General features: G+C 40.6%; 1 protein-coding gene across 1 annotated transcript in view; it reads right to left on the bottom strand.

Annotated features, from left to right (window-relative positions):
• Positions 1-18,791, bottom strand: part of PDZRN4 (PDZ domain containing ring finger 4) — a 265,568-nt gene that overhangs the window by 121,892 nt on the left and 124,885 nt on the right. The gene's annotated exons all lie outside the window — the stretch shown is intronic.

Here is an 18,791-nt window from a genome sequence, read left to right as displayed (position 1 = left end):
TTAATAGCCTCTCATTGATTATTTATGACAGAACGTGTTAGTGGGGAGGGGTGTCATAGCTGCTGCTGCTGACAGATGAATATTCACTAATTAAGAAGCAAATGTACTGTGGTTAAACAAAATTCACTTGTGTCAATACCGTCTCTGTTTATTAAGGTTAGGGGGACTAAGCCTCATGTATTTCACCCACATTTGCCTTAATTTTTACAGTAATTGTGAGACTAATTCACGAATAGGAGGGGGAAAGGCACAAGTCAACTCTTATGTTAGGTCTCCACCCTGTGCAACAGGGATCATGGAATACATTTAAAATATTTGCAAGCATTTAGGAGAGTGATTGTGAAACCTGAGCTGATGTTGCTGGAAATTGAAAGTAAAGGAGTAAGGAGAGAAAATTAAACCTGATGGCTAAGCTGCTCGCTTTAACCTTTGGCACAGCCAAATTTAGCCAAAATTCCAGAGTACTCACAGAAGGCATTAGTCTATAACAACTCATCATACACATCCAACACATGTGGAGATGCAGGCGTGCCTGATCTTTTTACATACATAAATACACCTTACTGTTTATTAAATAATCTTGCTTTCAAGTCTCTTCTGGCATGTAAATCAGAAAAAAAATAGTAATTACACCCCCAATTTCTAAGAAACTCAACAGATATACCCTCTTGGACTTCTAGATATCGAAGCCTTTATTATAACATGCCATTACATCTAATTTTACCATTTGTAAATTAGATTTTAATGGCTCCACAATTCACAATGTGTGTGTAAAGGCAAAGATGCATTTAAAATTAAACCCACATGCTAAATGTTAAGGCCAATGGAAATCACACTTAATTGCAGGCTGACACTAACTCCTATATTGTGTATCGTGTAATCCATTAGCAGTTATGGCAAGACAAAAAGCCCAAGCTATGACCAGCCAAGACAGGGAAGGAAAAAAAAAAGGCTATTTTCAGTTTATCACTTCTTTCTCAGCAGCTCTGCTAATCAAGAACTATGTCCTTATTCCAAAGCATCTTTAATCTGGAAGAGATAGCAGGTGGGATCCAAATCAGAAATAATTACTTGGAAACCAATGAAACCAGTTAGTTAAGATTGACAGTGGGCTCTAAAGAGTTGTAATTACTAAGCATTGATGTACAGCTACTACTTATTTTTTTGGGTGCAGTTTCTTAAAAGTGCTTTGTCAAACATTTAAAATCAATAGCAGGAAATTATTGTAATGAGAACTAATTGTTAACAAATTGGCTTTGCATCTAGCAGCATCTTGAGCACCACCAACACCAGGGAGCAAGCAGATCAACAATCATGTGCTGCTTATCAGCCCTGCCTCTTGGGATGTAATAATCCGATTTTCTGGGCCTTAATTTTACCTAGCAGCCAGGATGAAAGCCAAGCAGAGAAACCTATAGGAAAATCTGGACTGTTACTGTGAACTCTGTGTCATGTTTTCTAGAACCACCATGTAAATCACAGATAGCTTGAGACTAAATCCCAATTAAATTGCTTTTCCTTTAATAAATGAGCAGAGTCAAGAGGAATCAAATAATGACCATTAACAGAGCAAGCTCTCCTCATATCAGCTTCCAGCACTGGTCTGAAACGTAACACTAAGACCAATTTTTATATCATGGAAGAACCTGAACAGGTAGGTTTGGTTTTGAACTTTTAAGATGTGTACATTCTGAACCTAAGAAAGTCAGATCAATGAACGACAACAGTCATGCAAGGGCAATCATGCCATCTTACAACAAAAGTGCCTTCTCCTTCACGGAATCACAGAATGTTAGGGAATGGGAGGGAGCTCAAAAGATCATTGAGTCCAACCCCACTGCCAGAGCAGGATCACATAGAGTATGTCACACAAGAACATGTCCAGGCAGGTTTTGAATGTCTCCAGACAAGGAGACTTCATGACCTCTCTGGGCAGCATGTTCCAGTGTTCTGACAACCTCACAGTGAAAAAGTTTTTCCTGACATTCACACGGAACCTCCTATGCTCTGGCTTGTACCCATTGCCCCTTGTCCTATAATTGGACATCACTGATAAGAACCTGGCACCATCCTCCTGACACTCACCCTTCTGTATTTATAAACATTAATGAGGTCACCTATCAGTCTCTTCTTCTCCAAGCTAAAGAGACCCAGCTCCCTCAGCCCTTTCTTATAAGGGAGATGTTTCACTCCCTTCATCATCTTTGTGGCTCTGTGCTAGACTCTTTCAAGCAGTTCCCTGCCCTTCTTGAACTGAGGGGCCCAGAACTGGACACAATATTCCAGATGCGGCCTCACCAGGGCAGAGCAGAGGGGAAGGAGAATCTCTCTTGACCTACTAACCACACCCCTTCTAATACACCCCAGGATACCTTCTTGGCCACAAGAGCATATTGCTGGCTCATGGTCATCCTTCTACCCACCAGGATTCCCCTGCGGAGAATGACTTGGGAGTACTGGTGAACAAGAAGCTGGACATAAGCCATCAATGTGCACTTGCAATCCAGAAAGCAAATTGCATCCTGTGCTGCATCAAAAGCACAGCCTGCAGGTCAAGAGAGGTAATTCTGCAACTCTGCTCTGGTGAGACCTCACCTGGACTACTGTGTCCATCTATGGGGACTCCAAAACAAAGACAAGCAACTGGTAGAGCAAGTCCATGGGAGGGCCATGAGAACGATCAGAGGGCTGGAGCACATCCTACAAAGACAGGCTGAGAGAGCCTGGGGAAGAGAAGGCTCTGGGGAGACCTTATAGCTGCATTTCAATATCTGAAAGAGACCTATAGGAAGGCCAGGGAAGGACTGCAGCAACAGGACAAGCGGCAATGCTTTTAAACTAGAGCAGGGTAGATTTAGGTTAGACATTCTTTATAATCAGACTGGTGAAATACTGGAACAGGTTGCCCAGAGATGTGGTTGAGGCTCCATGTGTGGAGAAATTCAAGGTCAAACTTGACAGGTCCCTGAGCAACCTGATCTAGTTGGAGATGTCCCTACTTACTGCAGGGAGGCTGGAGAAGATGACCTGCGAGGGTCCCTTCCAACCCACTGCATTCTGTGATTCTGTAAATATGCTGCTTTGGTTTTACATGTGGACAAAATACCATACTTTGTATAGCATTGAATGATATTCAAGGCAAAACTTCATTAAACTAATGACTAAAATGAAATATATGATGTGCTTAGTCAAGCTGAATTTGATTTGGGGGAGAAAGCAACATCTGCCTTTCCCTCCTTCTCTTCCTCATCTTACTCCCCCCTTCCAACATCATATTTATAGCTAAAGGGACCAGAAAGGTACTAAAATACAATCAAGTAATTCTTACTTTACATGTAATTCAAAGATCTTGGAATAATTCAATGCTTTTCTTGATTGTGCAGTTCTCCATGTTCATCACCTACTACTTAACGTTACCATAAAGACTAAAATCACAATTTATAGTCAAACCTAGAATGCAATAATGCAAAGGGAAGGAATTCAATTTGGAGAGAATTACAGCAAAATTTCTGTTAACATTTTCAAACAAGGTGCCCTTGTTTAGGTCCCCTAATTCATTTTAACTATCTAGGAGATGACCTACATATTTGGTCTATAGTTTCCTCATTGAGGTATAGAAATGTACAATTATAAGCAGCCATGCTTTAAAGTTTAGCATTGCAAAAATTCAAGGCATTGACACTGCAAATTAAAGGCTGCTCACTCCTTTATATCTTTCTTTATCACATGGGTAAAAGACATAAAATAAAATACAGCATTCATTTAAAGCGAGGATAAGGAAGCTCTTGGTCCAAACTCAGTAGTAAAACCTAGTGAGGCAAATGTGGAATTCCAAGTTTGCTTTGTCTGCCCTTGAATTCACTCTCTCCACCCAGATTTACCAACCCTACTGCATTTAGTCTGTGAATTTCAAAGAATTCCCAGAAAACTAGCTCACAGAATAGGTGACAATGCAATTTGTACTCTTAAGACTGCATACCTGTAAACCAAAAGTATGCTAAGAGAGTTAGAGAAAGCCTTTGCTTATCCCCACTGCCCTAAATAAAGGCTCAAACTCATGAGGCTTGGCCTCAGTCCAGACAGCTCTTTCAGTTGATCATGAAAATCAGTGTTTTGGTCAAGCCTGGAATCAATGATTGCACACATCAGTCGGTTTCCACATTAGAAACCCAAGAAATTTTGCAGCCCTGTGACTGTAGAGAACAACTTGAAAATCCTTGGTAAATGCAACTTCAGTAAATGCAATGACTCAGAATTTGCATATAAGCTAACCAGCTTGAAATCTTAAATAAGAGAGTGTATATGTTAGTAGGCTAAATGCAGAAATAAACTGTGAAGTATAGAGTCACTGAAATGGGCTTAGACTCCAAGAAAATGGGTTTTTTGCAAATATAAAACCCTGGAAAATGTAACCATACTTCTTACAACAGGTTCATGAAAATCTAACTCAAGGTAAACACGCACTATACATTTTCCCCAGACATCACAACACACTTAAAAAGCATTCTTTAAAAAAAAGTAAGACTGTGTATCTACAATAAAATGCACTATTTACAGGAACATTATTTTATGTTCATAGGAAAGATACTTGTTTAAACTCACAGCCACCAAGACTTCCTGTACTGCTCAAAGTCACAGCAAGAACAGGGTGGTAGGAGAAAGGGCAGGATGTGGAATTCCCAGGTTTGGTATTTCCCAGCAGGACTGTAATTTATCTGAAGACTATCCAGGTCTACCTGATTGTAAATCAAATGGGCTCCATATGTGGCATATTCCATTAGGCTCAGATGCCTCCTGGAAGGTAGGGAACACCTACAACATCACACAACATGTCCAGTCTATTGATTATTTTTTTTTTCACCCATGGTTAAATTGACACAGATCTATGAGACTTCATGTCTAAAACGTAAATAAATGTCTGGAGTGAAATGGAAAGCAAGCACACGAGCAACCTTCCCTGACACAATTGCTTACAACACAAGAGCTACAGAGAGAAAAAAAATAATTAAAAATATCAAACAACCTTGTATTTATCACTCTCAAGTGAATGGGCTGGCTAGTTTTCTTTGGAATAAGTACCATTCCTTTACTAGGTCTACTGGCCAAACTCAAGACTACTCAGATGTTTTTTCTCTTTCTCAGAGTTTCACCTGGGATATTCTTGTCTGTGATTTTCATTCTGAGCGGCTTCCTTATAATTTCTTAAACTGTTGCCAGAATCAATTACAGAAGTGTTGCAGAACACCAAATGTCTGTACTGAACTTTAAGGCCTTAGGAATACATAAATCCATCAAGTGGACAGTGTCAGTTCAATACAGAAAATCAGTCAATGCTGGCCCTAAGAATCTGTGCTAAAGACTTTGTTAACAAAATCTAAAAGAAAATGGACTTTCTCTTGACTTTCTTTACTTCAGTTAATTGTAAGGAAACTATCTGACACATCTTGACTTCTTTTAACACCTCCCTCATTACAGATAAAATGAGATAAAAATTCCCAAATCAATAAAGTAAATACTACATTTAGGGAACCTTGCTAACTACCCAGAGTCATAGTCTCCAAAGTAGTTATTTTTACTCAGAAAAGAGACCTAAAGTTGTGGACAATTTCTTTGAAGTGCAGGTTCAATGTTGAACCACAGTTGAAACAAGCAGAATGTGAGGAGTTTTAGGAAAACACGGACAATGGAGCAGAAACTGTTGTCATGAAACTCCACAAACCTCAACAATACTCACATTTGAATACAGCCAGCAGTCCCAGTCTAAATCATTTAATGGAAATGGAAGAGCTATGAAGAATAGATGAGAAACACAGATGTGCAATAGTTCACTTTCCCTCCATCTCTCATCTTAATCCATACTTTTTTCCCCTTGTATGGAAGCCATTCCTTCACACGTTACACAATTAAACAATCAGACAATATCTTTAAAGCAAAAAAAACAAAGTCTGGAATATTTTTCCCATGTAATTTCACTGTGGAACTCACTGTCAAAACCCACTGGAGGTAAAAAGCAGAAAAGGGTTCAAAAAGGTATTAGACAACTTTATGACAGATAACTGTCAGTAGTCATCTGCCTGCTTAGGAAGCCTGTAATTCATTGACTCCTGGGAGCTATGAGAGCACAGCAGTGAGATTTCTCCCCATGCATCCCCTTGATGACACCTTGCCTGTGCTTTATTGTTGCCCTCTTCAGAAATCTAATATTGGCAATACAATCACTTAACTAATTGAATTCTAAAGCTCCAAATTTAGCAGTTCTTGCATTAAAAGCTAGAATATTTACTAAACTGAAAGTTCCTTAGCCAACATTAGCTGGTAATACACCATGTTGTCCAACTGCATTACAAGGCTTTATTACTGATAACATAATGGCTTTGGACTTCAAGTATGTTTATGAAAGACCATTTTATTATTGCCCTAACCAATTTCAAAGCTTTTTGCTCAACATCTGTTAAAAGCAAAACAAAACAAAACAAAACAAAACCCCACACCAGAATTTCCCCCCATACCTGAAGATTAAATATGAGGTTTTCTTTTTTCACATCTGTGTGGGAAAGAAAGACCATCCACCTGGAACTGACACACTATACACCAGGTTCAGGCTCAGGCCTAACAAAGGCAGGTATCAATGAAATGTCTCAACGAGAAACAGCTCTCTGTATAAAACTCCCATTCAAATACTGAAGCAGCAGGAACTGGTTCAGAGGACAAGAGCAGTGGTGAGGACTCCTTGGTTCTGTCCTTTCCTCTGATATCTGTGTCATTAGAAAAGCTCTTCATTGTTAGATTCTTACAAAATAAGTAACATCCCTTTTGCACTAGCAGTAATTCAATGAACCTTTTAAGACTTTACAGAGCTTTTCAAAGAATGTGCTATGGAGGGCTGTTACATCCATCCAAGTTCTTCTCCTGTGGTCACCCTTGCAGTCTCCAGCACTCCAGCATAATTAAAATGTCTTGTGTGGTTTCTCAAAAGTTTTAAGTAATACTCATGGTGTGCTAATCAGTACAGAAGTACAAAAAAAAATAATTACTCATTACTTGAGAAAGTCTCTTGCTAAAAATGACAACCGCAGCCATTAAGTGATTAGAAAAAAATAAGCAAGAGATATACTTCGGGCAGGCTGATGGCTGAATGTATCCCAGAGTGGCTAAAATACATGAGCTGGTGGTAGATTTGACTAATTTCCTTTTGGTTGCCTTCCAGATTAAGTACAATTAATTGCATAAATCTACAACAGTGGTTTTGGCAGATCCAAGTAATTGAAAAGAGAGGTAAAGATGCTGAGAAGAGTAGCCTGTCATGAATAAATACACTGACATAATAGAGACATATTTACCAATACAGACACTTCACTGTTCACTTTCAAAGCTCATACAGCTGACAGTCTGAAAGAACTGTTGATGGATACATGCAACATAAAATGTTCTTGTTTGCTTACTGTTCCCTAGAAAAACACTCTAGGATAAGGGAGATTTTCATAGCTTTGAATGGATTTTCATGGTATTTAACCTCAAAAGGAGACTTGCACCAAACCAGGCCATAAAAACATAAAACCATAAAAAAGGAGCTGCTTTGCTCCTTTGCCAAAGCATAAAGATGTTGTAATATAACTGTCAGAAGTTCATGGTACTATAGTAAAAAATAATTTTGCAACATAGAAATTACCTAAGTCATTAAAGGAATAGTGAGGCAGAGCAGAGTTGGTTATTTTTGTGTAACTAATCATAACTTCATCACCCTAATATTAGTATTTGGTGGTGTATGTTCTGAATATCAAATGTGGCTCCCAACACACACTTGATAGAATTACAGATGCAAGAGCAGCACCACACAACAGTGCAGGAGGAATTGTCCACACCACTCCTGTGTCCAACAGCTGGCAAGTTTGATTTAAAATCACAATTTAAACTGAAATCAACTCTGTTTGTTGACAATCATTAACTGACTACCATAAAAGCACCACTAATTCTGTTTTAGTCAGCAAATGCTTTGTAATGATCTAAAACTAATGTGACTCCCCCTCCTACAAAATCCCCACAGCATCAAAGGTTTACTTTGTACACTGTTTGGGCTTTCTAAAGCTTAAAATCCCTGCCAGTGCACCTGCTTTCTAGAAGATCATTAGGTAAAAATCCCAACGAAGCCCAATCAACCTGGCTTTAGTTACCTTACCGTCTGCTCTAGAAGAAAATTAATGTTATTAGATGTGTCTTTCTCTGAAAATTGCTGGTGTTTGGTTACCATGCCAGCTGTCTGGGAGGTGTATGGGTCTGCTGGACACTGAACCGCCTGGCTGCCTGGGCAGAGCCCGGTCCTGGCCCTGGCGCCACTGGGACCCCACACCAGCTGCTCCCCCAATTTCAGGGCACCTTGAGCCCTTGCAACACACAAGACCTCAGCCTTGGCAACATGCTTCCCACAAACCCCAGCTCCCACCAATGCTTACCCAGGCCATCATGAAACAGCAATGTCAGGTCTGTACTCAGGTATAAGGAGTTAGGAAGAAAAATGATAGAGTAAAAAAACTCCTGCAGAGCCACACGGATGGAGACAAATGAAATCCGATTAACGGTTCCGGTTTTTCTTCTATTTTGTTGTTCCACAGAAAATAAATTAGCATAGCAAATCCTGCTTTCATCTCTGAAGAAAAAATGCAGATCCTTAGTCTGAAATCTGATCTTTCCTCCTGGAATAAAAATCCAAACCTAAGAGCTCATCAGCTTCAGAGGGGAGATTTGTCACACGCCAGTGGTTTGTGGGGGTGGGTCCCCACCCGGCCCTTGCTGCCCGACCACAGGGACAGCTCTGTTGCACAGCCTCTGATCGGTTCCTGTCTCCCCTGTGCTCCAGCATAACTGCAGTATTCCAGGACTTCTGGCTTGTCTAAGCCCTCTGAACAAGGGAACTAAAACCACTTTTTGAATATAGCTTTCTAAAACAGTAAAACAAACACATACAGTAGAGAAAAATCATTCAATCCCATTACAGTCAAAGAATGGTGCAAATTAAAGTGAAATACTTAACTAGTTATTTGGCACAAAAACCATCTGAAACCCTACAAACACCAAAATCACTTAAAAAAACCCCTTCAGGTGGGCAGCAATAATTAATTGTAGAGGCATGGGTCTCATTCACTTTACCAAGACTGAAGCTGTTAAAAATCCTCAGTATGTTCAGAAGATGAACCCCTTAGCACCCTTTTCCTCTGGTAAGTATTAAAGAGAAAATAGTAGCAGCACTGATGCAACTCATCTGGGATGAAAATCCTTCCCAATTAAACTTTTACACGGTGAAAATGCTATCTCCCTTAAGTTTCGCATTTTGGATTCCAAAATGAGCTATGCTCCTCTTGAAATACATGCCTGAGCTCCCTTGTGTATTTTGGTTGTCAATATCAGTCATAAATAAAGATAAAGCAGAATCTAGAACAGAGAAATACGATTAGAATTTAAACATAAATCTCCTGCTCAAAGAATCACTGCTTGGTAATTCTCCACTGATGTTGTCTCTAGTCCTACAGCTAACAAGATGATGATCTTTAAAGGTCCCTTCCAATTCAAACCATTCTGTGATTTACCTGAATGTATTTACTTACTAGGAAATGTTCAGCCTGCTTTGTCCAGCAGTGCAGGAAGTGCCCTTTGTATCCTTATACTCACAAAAAGCAAATCACGCTATTTCTTAAAAATAATATTAAAATAACATTATATCCTTGCACAACAAATATTTTAGGTATTTAGATACTGTAAGGAGTTCTCTGTCTCAAAAAGTTCAAGGCCACTTGCACAACCTTTGGCAGCTCCTCCAGCTAGCCAGTTCACACGTTTGTAAAAGTTTAAAGATTCTCACGCCCAGACAAGCAACATCCCTATGCACCACACCTACCCATCCACTTGCCCACTCAGAGATATAGCAGTCTGCTGTAAAGCAAAAATGGATAAGCCTCATTTCATGTACTCCAGAGACAATTTCAGTACTACTAAATCATTTAAGCTAAAAAGGAAAACAATGGGGCTCTGGCCAGGTAGACATCTCCTGTGGCTAAATCTGTCTACTTGTTCATAAGAAGTCAGCCCCCACACTTTCAACTCATTGTCTTCAGAGAGTAGTGAAAAATGCTCCCATTTACCTCAGTGGAGGAAGTGACATCTATGAGAAATGAATTTACTTATCAGACTTCAAACTACAGGCAGTATGTACGTGAGTGTGTACACTGGAGGGAAAAGCAAAACATTTCCAAAACTCACTTGTGCTTCAGTTTCACAGAATTACACTTCTCACCTTATAAAACAGAAAGACCTTTTAACAAAAGGTGAAATATTTAACCTTCTCAAAGTCAGTGCTCATTCTCTTCTTTGTGATTGCTCCTGTACAGATATGAAACAAATCACAGGGAAAAAAGAAATAAATCAAGGAGAATAATGGATTGGGGGCAGGGGTATGTGTTTTTTTCTGCAAGATCTTCACATCTAGTCTGAATGTGTTTCATTTCTATTCAGCTCTTGTGCAGGACACTAGGATTATATGTATCAATTTAATTCACTGATAAGAAAATCCTTACTATAAATCCTACCATGTGGGACAAATCTGTCAAGATCTTGATTATCAAAACAAATGAACAGACAGTAAACTGTGACATACGCAACACACACTTTACATGACAAATTAGCCCTGGTACAACTGACAGACATACTGTAAGGGGACATTACGGTTGCTATGGCAAACAATGCCTTTCCTCTTTCAGCTCCTGAAACACAAGTTTTCTGAAAGAAACACTGACTTCTAGCAAAAGACAACAAATTTTCTGTAACAAATTTTCTACAGTTAAATATTACCAGCATGTAACAAGACATATTTCTCTGTCCCACTGTGGTCTTCTTCAAAAGTTACTGCTTCAAGAGTGACCTCCCCATGTCACTGGAGCAACTAGCCAGAAGCTGTAAGGTTGGTCTCTCTGCTTTCGTCAGACATGTAAAGGATTTACTGTGATGCTTCAAGGAAGCAAATAGTGATGGCCAAATAAATTAGGAAACGTACTTTATCATGCACTGAGCAACAGTACTTTCAGCTCAAGGAAAAGAAGAGAGGATCCTGTCTCAAGCTAGAAATGTGAACTAAAAATTCAAGTATTCTAAATACCCAAGGGTTTGGATGCTACACATCCCTCAGAACTGGTTTATCATACAACAACACAGTTTTCTGAAGAAACATTCTCATTTTTTGCTGAAATAAAAGTCCTGGGGATAAAAATCTGATTTCTGAGGATAAAACCATGATTTCAGCATACTTCTCATCTGAAATGGTGTTTGGCACTTCTAAGGCAGAAAATCAGTGATACATTTAAAGAAACAGAGCAAATACTAGTAAGAATTTAGTAAAGCATCCTTAACAGCTGTTTCTGTCAACAAGACATAAGCAGCCAAGAGCTCTCCTGCACAAAGACCAAAACACTAGATAATGTAAAAGCTGCAGATATACTCCTGACACAAGGTATTCAGAACCTAAATCAGGATAGGCTCATTATTGCTGCAAAAAATAACAAGTCTTATATGGTAATCCTGACAACTTCACTGATTACTCCTCCTGGAAACCTGTCAGAAATTCAAACTAAATTAGCTTCTCCTGGAGTTCTTAGCAAAACTCAAGAACATGCTGCATTCTTGTTGACCTCAAACAGGGCACCACCTGATCACAAACTCTCATTTAGCTATTAATTTGTCTGATTTGTTCTTTTGAGTTATGAGAGATGTGTATTGACCACCAGGTGACAGGGTGCAGACACAGTTATGACCTCATCAAAATCACCGTGTTGAAATGCATAGGTTTTGGTGCATTTAGGAAAGACTATAAAAGGCGCTTGTGTCATCTTTCTACCTCCTCCTGTAGTTCATCATACAAACATTTTACAAAGTCAACCTTAAAAAATTCAACTGGTAAAATTAGTCATGTAGGTGCATTTCTGAACACATTATCCTAATGGAAAGTTAATGATAATATAAGGATGAGAAGGAAAGATCTTCAAAAGCTGGCATTCTCAGCTACTTTGTCTAAACCCTTTCTGTGCTACTGCTAAGGAGCAGACCAGTTTCTGTGAAAAGTCTCTTTTCTGCTTGAAAATATTTTTAGTCCTTCAGGCACAAGCAGAAGAGCAAACAATTCTGAGCAAGTAAACCAGATTATTTTAAAATTGATTAATTTACCTTGTACAAAACCAGTAAATAAATCTGCATATCACTAAACTATTCACATAACAATAGAACTGAAGTTTCATACAGCATTTCTCATACAGAGACGTCAAAGTACCTAATGAAGTCAGGTAATGTTATCACCATTTTACCAGTGTGTGAATAACACAGAAATCTATCAACATATAGTACTGAAATATGACAAATAATTTTCACTCTTCACTACCAGTGCATCAAGAAGCTGTGTGGTGAGTGAGATACCCAACACCAGGCAGCAGACAGCACAGCAGTAATACACAAGAGGATGGCCTATATTCCATAGGCATCTGGGAGAAGTCTCACTATCGTTCAGCCTTGTTCTTGTGAGAGACTTTGACTTTCCTGATGTCTGCTGGAAATACAATACAGTAGAGGGGAAGCAGTCATGGAGGTTCCTAGGGTATGTGGAGGATAACACAGCTGGTGAGGGAGCCAGTTAGCAAAAGTGCCTTGCTGGACCTGCTGTTTGTGAACAGAGAAGGACTTGTGCATGATGTAATGGCTGGAGGCTGTCTTGGGTACAGCCATCACAAAATGACAGAATACTCAGTGGATGGCGAAGCAAAGAGAAGGGTCAGCGGAACTGCCAACTGGGACTTCCAGCAGGCAGACTTTGGCCTGTTTCAGAGACAGGTAGACAGAGTCCCTCAGGAGGCAGTCCTGAAATGCCAGAGTCCAAGAAGCCTAGGCACTGTTCAAGAAGGAAGTTTTAAAGGTGCAGGAACAGGTCACCCCATGTGCCAAAAGACAAGTCGGTGGTGAAGAAGGCCAGCCTGGCTAAATAGAGAGATCTGGTTGTTGCTTAGGGAGAAAAGGAGAATTTATGGTCTTTGGAAGAAGGTGTAGGCCACTCGGAGTGCTACAAAGTTGTGAGGCTATGCAGAGAGAAAATTAAAAGGGCCAAAGCCCAAATGGAAATTAATTTGTCTTCAGCTGTTAAAGGGAACAGGAAATCCTTCTAAAATAACCCTGCCTGCTAGGCAGAATGCTTTGGAGATGACCTTTTCAGTCTATGCCCAGCGGCTGGCAGATGGGAGAGCCTGCCAAAGCATCCAAAGCAGGCTGGGCTTAGCTGCACTCACTGGGCCTGAGCTTCAGGATAGTCCCAGCTCAAATGTTAAAGCAAGCAACAGCTGCATGCCTGGCTCTCCAGCACACAGCAAAATCAACATGGATGCCTGGGTCACAGCTTTAATTGACTTTTTTTTTTTTTCTGTCTTTCTCCCTGCTTCAGAAGTTAGTCTGATCAATGCTATTTCACACTCTCCAGGGCAAGCTTTACTGATCCAATCCCTGACTAAAAACAGATTCATCAAAGCAGCACCAGGGGAGGCAACTTTTATCCCCTGCAACATACAGGGAACATCAGGTTACAACTTCCTCGTGGCTTTCCTCTTCTGTTAGCAAAGGCGGGAAAGAAGGAGAGGGAAGGAACACTCACACAGCTGAAGCAAGCACCAGTGCTGGAAGCCGATATTGTGCATTTATCCACTCACATTAAGCATGGAAGAGGCAGTCACAGTCCATGCTCCCTTGGCACTCCTGAAAATTCTCATCTTTTCCATCTTACAGCAGGTGACAGAACATAGAAGTTACTGACAAATGCTGGGGGAAAGCACAAGACCTAAACAATAAATAATAGATGTATCCATATTTCTGCAACTTCTTCCCTCATACAAAGTAAATATGAGAATCCTCATAGGAAGCCATTATAAAGGTGATTAAGTGAACTTTGGTACTGCTTCCCTGCATGCCTTTAATAATCTGAAGACACGTTGCCAACTACTGACGCAGCAGAATATGTGCATTCACCCACACCAGGTAGTCTTTCTCTTACCAAACACCCTGGTGGGAAGGGAGGTAGCTGGAGATCCCATGGGAGCATTGCCCCTGCAGTGCACACAGAGGGGAGACCTTGCTGCCATGAGGAGATTATTTCAGCTACAAGGATTGCTACATAGATACGGTATGAACAGTTAGTTGTGCCACTTCAGGCACCTACTTGTTTCCTCTCCAGCCATCTGCACTCATTAGCTTGTTGATGTACATTTCTCAAGGACAGCTCTACAGTTCTCTTCAATGTTGGGTCTATTGCTAACCTTCTCCAAATCACCCATATTATTTTTCCATTGTATAATCAAAAAAGTCCCCCTGAAAGTCTGAGCCATACTGCAGCTGCCAATCCTGTCTGCTGTTGATTGAATATTTCCATTTTGAGTAGTTTTGCTAGCTTATTTTTAATCACTGCCAACTCAAGTCCACACCTTCTCCACCACCAACTCAGACAATAACAGAGCATGTTACTCTCTCCTTCTATTATTGTCCCCTGTCCACACAGCCCTCTTTTTACGTGTCCAATTTAATTTTTCTACTTGCACTTATCTTCTGCTAGCATTGAAGGATAACTATTCTATTTCTTCTATGCAAAACTTCATCTGGGTTCACATTCATACCTCTCCTTAAATCTGTTTCCTTCACAGGGTCCTTCTTCATTCTTCTCTGCCTAAACTGAGTTCTGGGTTCTCCAAGCTGGACTAGGTATTTTCAGCTCTGGCAGTCTCCTGAACCTCTGTATTCTTCTCTGAACCCCATATGTTGGAGAACATCAAAAGAACAAGTTTATTCTCCCACTTTCAAACATATCTATTCCAGGAAACTACTTTTCCAAACCTAACATAATATTGGAATCCAAGTTACTCCAGGCTTTAACTGCCAGTGGATGAATGAAACACACCCTGCTTCTAAGACTTAACTAACACAACTCAGACTCAGGAATTAGGACCCGCAAGTATTTCTTCTGATTTGAAAAACTGAAAACACTTTATGCAAAAAGTACACACTGAGTCTGTAACTGGAAGTGCTGTAATCAAGTAAGAGCTCAAAAGCTGCAGAAGGAAATGCTTACCTCAAGAAACCACAGTAATGATTAAATAACAAAGAGCTGGAAGTCAGCACACCTGGGTGAATCTCTGGGTGACTCAGTTTCACCTCTGGGCACAAAACAAAAAGGACCACATGCCTTCTCATTTCCCATGCTAATAGCTAAGGTATCACTTCATATGACTATTGACTATTACATTTGCAGACTGAATCATTAATTTCCCTTCAAAAGGCATGTCCTCTTTGCAGAAAATCATACAAATTGGCCTGAGTATTCACCAAATTCCCCAGCACTAGAAAGAATTCTGTTGCCAAAGCTTCGCCTTGTGGCCCTGTGTGCATCTGTCCTGCACTGCCTGCTAATCGGATCTTCAACGTGCTGAAACAGTGAGCTGGAAAAGAGCTACATTATCTTTGTGCTCCAAAAATAATTTTTAAAAGGAAAAAGAAACTCCAGCTGTGAATTACAAGAATGAGCATCTTTCAAATACTGCTATTAGAGTGATAAGAATTACTTTTTCTTCATGTCTGTAATACTCCTCCTCTCTCCTCCAGCCTCAATTCACCGTGTATTTTATTTACGGTATTACTTTCCAAGAGATTATATATTAGCACACTTACTCAAAAAGAGCTAAACACTGCCAAAGTAATCACTGCACACATCTTCCACTGCATAGCCAACTGGTGGCTAAGTTCTGAAAAGTTGTGCTGCTAATAGCAGCACACTGCGGTAAACTAATTGTATGTAAAGTCAACGGGTGCATGTTTAAGAATTTTAATTACTGTTCTCTGATTGCTTTATATGCAATACGTAACATGCAGGTAACACAGCCTTTATGATGATAAGCAGTTTAATTAGAAAACCAAGATAAGGAAGAAATGCCTTTAAGTTACTGAATTTGTTTCTGCTGGCCATGTGATAACTTGAGCACATAGTTTCCCTTGGTATTTTAGAATGTGAAATACTAATTTAACCTAAATCTTTGTTTCCTCACACTTTGCATGCTATTTGCTTCTCTTTCTTATGGGTGTGAGCAACACAGTTTAATTAGATCACAAACCTCAACCTGTCTTTAATCTTCGAGCAGGTCCATGGAAGTGAGTGGTGCTGCAAACCCTATGTCCATGGCCAGCAAGAGCTTCCCAGCTGAGCTGAGACAAGCTTGGGCTGCACGCTGGCAGTGGCACGCTTACCCTTTCAGCAAACTGTCTCAGAGGATGGCCATTGATTTCCTAGTTATTATGAACATGAAATTATTGAATGACAGATGATAGAGTGTTAGGTCCTACAAGTATTTTCCCAAATGGGTTATCTAGCCTGTGTTGCCATAGCAACAAGGCTGTTTGACAGCGCTTATGACAAAGAAGTCTTTGCTCAGAATTCAGCTACAGTATAGCTCCTTGCCTCTTACCTTAGTCTTTTACTGTCCTATTCGGCATCTCTTCAACACCTCTCCAGCCCCTGCCTCCAGCCAGCTGCTCCAACACCAACCAGGGTATGGCACTGCCATCAGCTATTAGCCCTTGAAAACACTCTGCCCATGGCAGGGCATGATGCTTTTGCCCAAGATAATGTTGTTTCCCATCAGATAAAGTAGCCAGTCTGACAGTCCCAAATCCACGAGGAATGCAAGTTCTACATCAAGCCTAGGACGAACCACACTCAAAAATCAGACATCAACTTGCACAACTAAAGGGTAAACAATTTCTTGATGACATATCACTTCCACTGCAAGGACACAGTGAACTTCTTTATTTATTTTTTAATTGAAATAAATCAGGGTTTGATACAGAGTGGTTTCTTATTCACAGGGAGCTTCACAGTCTAAAGCATGGTTATGCATATTCCCCCTTTCCCCAGAGCAGCACACGTACCCCTGCACAGCAGCGTCCTCCTGGTCAGGGAGGAATTCACAAGCAGTGCTTTCTAAGGAGCACAGAATCACAACTCCACATCAAACAACACAGCAGGGATGTTGCAAAGGCTTAGATCCAACAAAAAGCAAAGTACAGAAAAGAGTTACACCTCTGGAATACCTCCTTAAGCTTTTCTTTCAATTATAGTCCTTCTTCACCTTCAAGTCATGACTCCTGGGGTTTTTTTAAAGTCCTTTTTCTACTAGCAGGACATAGCCTGAATAACTTAAAATAAAACACAGTTACTCAACTTCTCCAAGTGCTATCACATTTGCTCTACTTTTCTGACCACTCTAGAAACCACTTCACTTTCGAGTTTCTGACTCGAAGAAAGATGCTTCAATCAAAAAAATAATTATATGTGAACCCCAAATCACAGGCAATAATAGGTTAGTTTCACTTAAACTGACTCATCCACATTTTAATTCACTGGCCAGTTTTTAAAAATGATAAAGACAGGAAAGGAAATTACTGAAGGACAGCTTGAGAGTTCTGGCTGGTCACAGCAAGGTACCACAAAGCTGCACCCAGAAAGGCTCGTGTCATTGAGTTTTGCAGGTTGGTAACTGCTCTTCACCATACATAGTTACCACCTTTTTTTCTTCCTGTGCAGGCTATAATGAATTTTGCTGTATTTTGTTCCCTTGCTGAGTGGAGATGAGCAGCTTTTCATAGAACCATAGAATAGTTTGGGAAGGGACCTTTAAAGGTCATCCTGTCAAGTTCCCTGCAGTGAGTAAGGGTATCTTCACAGAATCACCAAGGTTGGAAGAGACCTCAAAGATCATCAAGTCCAACCTGTCACCACAGACCCCATGAATAAACCATGGCACCAAGTGCCATGTCTGATCCACTCTTGAACATCTCCAGGGACGGTGACTCCACCACCTCCCTGGGCAGCCCATTCCAACAGCTAACTACTCTCTATGTGAAGAACTTTATCTGCACCGCGAGCCTAAGCTTCCCCTGATGCAGTTTGAGACTGTGTCCTCTTGTTCTGGTGCTGGTTGCTTGAGAGAAGAGACCAACTCCCTCCTGCCTACAACCTCCCTTCAGGTAGTTGTAGAGATCAGTAAGGTCTGCCCTGTGCATCCTCTTCTCCAGGCTAAACAATCCCAGCTCCCTCAGCCTCACCTCGTAGGGCTTGTGCGCAACGCATCTCAACAGCCTTGTTGCCCTAAAAACTAGATCAGGTTGTTCAGAGCCTTGGCCAGCCTTATCTTGAGAGTTTCCAGGGATGGGACATCTACCACCTTACTAGGCCACCTGTTCCAATATTTCACCACCCTCATTGTAAAAACGTTATTCCTTATATCCATATGATGTCAGCTCAGAAATAAAAGCAAAGGGAATGAAGGAAGTGCAAGGGAGCATTCACTAATGGCATTTTGACTCTGAGGCAACCACTATGTGTGTTGAATCCCTGCTTCCTGGGGAGTGGCTGAACATCATTGGCTGATGGGAGGTAGAGAATAGCATTTTGTTTTCTCATGCTTCTGCATGGCCTTTGCTTTTGCCCTATTAATCTAGTTCTGTCTTTGCCCACAGGCCTCTTGGGAGTGATAGAGCTGCTTTGGTGGGCATTTGGCTCCCAACCAGGGCAAACCACCACACATGGTCGAAGATGGAAAAGTAATGTCTGGGAAAACTGGAACAAGACCTTGTTGTAAAAATGTAAGTTAAAAATGTGCCCAAATAATCCCATAATCCCTGACAGATTTACCAAGTGAGAGATGTTTTTCCTCCAATCTCCAATAAAAATACAT

This window comes from Dryobates pubescens, chromosome Z, assembly GCF_014839835.1.
Source record: "Dryobates pubescens isolate bDryPub1 chromosome Z, bDryPub1.pri, whole genome shotgun sequence".
Classification (NCBI taxonomy): Eukaryota; Metazoa; Chordata; class Aves; order Piciformes; family Picidae; genus Dryobates; species Dryobates pubescens.
This window is presented reverse-complemented; position numbering and strand designations above follow the sequence as displayed.